The sequence below is a fragment of the Suncus etruscus genome, chromosome 4, assembly GCF_024139225.1.
Source record: "Suncus etruscus isolate mSunEtr1 chromosome 4, mSunEtr1.pri.cur, whole genome shotgun sequence".
Classification (NCBI taxonomy): domain Eukaryota; kingdom Metazoa; phylum Chordata; class Mammalia; order Eulipotyphla; family Soricidae; genus Suncus; species Suncus etruscus.
Genome location: NC_064851.1, coordinates 51088437 through 51089822, shown reverse-complemented (window position 1 = coordinate 51089822; position 1386 = coordinate 51088437). Strand labels below are relative to the sequence as shown.

Genomic DNA, 1386 nt, shown 5'->3' with positions numbered 1-1386 from the left:
GGATGTTGAAAGATGCTAGCACTTAGCCAGTGACTTCTCTTTCGTCTCCAGTAGGTGGGTACCTCTTTATATGTATTTAGTGTTTAGTAATTGTAGAATTGATTCTGGCCTCACTGAATAATTCCCTGTTCTTGTGTCTTTATATATGCAGCTTTCAGTGGATATTGAGACTTCTTCACTGCTTTAGGACAATTCTGTCTTACTTCGACAGTCTTCCCTTCTATTTGCTCTTCCCTAGAAGAAACTATCACTTCCAGCCAATTTCCTGGCCATATTTAATACATAACTCTACCTAGAAGCTCAGGGCAGTTCCCTGAGACATTGGGCTTGAACTTTAGATGCTAAGACCTGAATTGTGTGCTTTGAGTTAGGTGGTGCTGAGGACCAGTGGACACATTGAGTGCTCTGGGAGAGTTACAGCGACAGGATGAAACTCAGAGCTATATATGCACATATGCACTCACTTTGGAATTATCTTTCCTGCCTTCCTTTTTGGTTATCTTTTTCAGTTCTCTATTTATTACTTGGATTTTAATTTATTAGTTTGTTAGTCTTTTCTGCTCTACTATAAGTTTCTTGAGGGCACTGTAAAAACAATGTACATTGTAAAAGAAATAAGAAGTATATTTAATAGTTAAATGGAATTAGAGAGTAAATATTTACATTATTAAAGAAGAAATTTAAGTTAAATACTTTTGCTTCCTTCCTCCATCATAATAAGGTCAGCTGTTAGATTTAAATTTTTTGTTGTTGTTTTTGGATCACACCCAGTGATTCTCAGGGGTTACTCCTGGTTACGTGCTCAGAAATTGCTCCTGGCATGGGTGACCATATGAAACGCTGGGGTATCGAACTGCAGTTTGTTCTAGGTTAGTGCATGCAAGGCAAGCACCCTACCACTTGCACCCCCTCTTTGCCCCCATATTTAAAAAGTTTTTTTTTAAATATGAAACACTTCATGAAATTGCATGTCATCTTTGCACAGCGGCCATGCTAATCTTCTCTGTATCATTCCAATTTTAGTATATGTGCTGCCTAAGCGAGCACCAGATTTAAAATATTTTTAAGAGCAAGGTACATTTATATAAATGAAGAGTCACTAAAACAAAGCCAGTGTATGTTGTAGAATTAATTTATTTTTATTCCCAAAATTCTTTATGTGCAATTATGATGAAGATGGAGTAAGATGAATTCTGTTTCCTCAAGAAACTTTTCATTTGGATGTAGATGAGACAAATAAAATAAAAGTAAAGCAAAATTTAGGTCAGTAGATCTGAATCAAAAGAGTTCTGGAGGTTTGAAGGGAAAAAAACACATGAAATTGCAATTGGTAAGAGATATGGATGTTGGCTTTTGTGTAATGGTTTGGTGTTTTAGGTAGAGATG

General features: G+C 36.1%; 1 non-coding gene across 1 annotated transcript; it reads right to left on the bottom strand.

Annotated features, from left to right (window-relative positions):
* Window positions 1-940: 940 nt before the first annotated feature.
* On the bottom strand, window positions 941-1047 carry LOC126007369 (U6 spliceosomal RNA). The gene has a single exon (XR_007494948.1). It is a non-coding gene; the product is annotated as a U6 spliceosomal RNA (small nuclear RNA).
* Window positions 1048-1386: the final 339 nt, after the last annotated feature.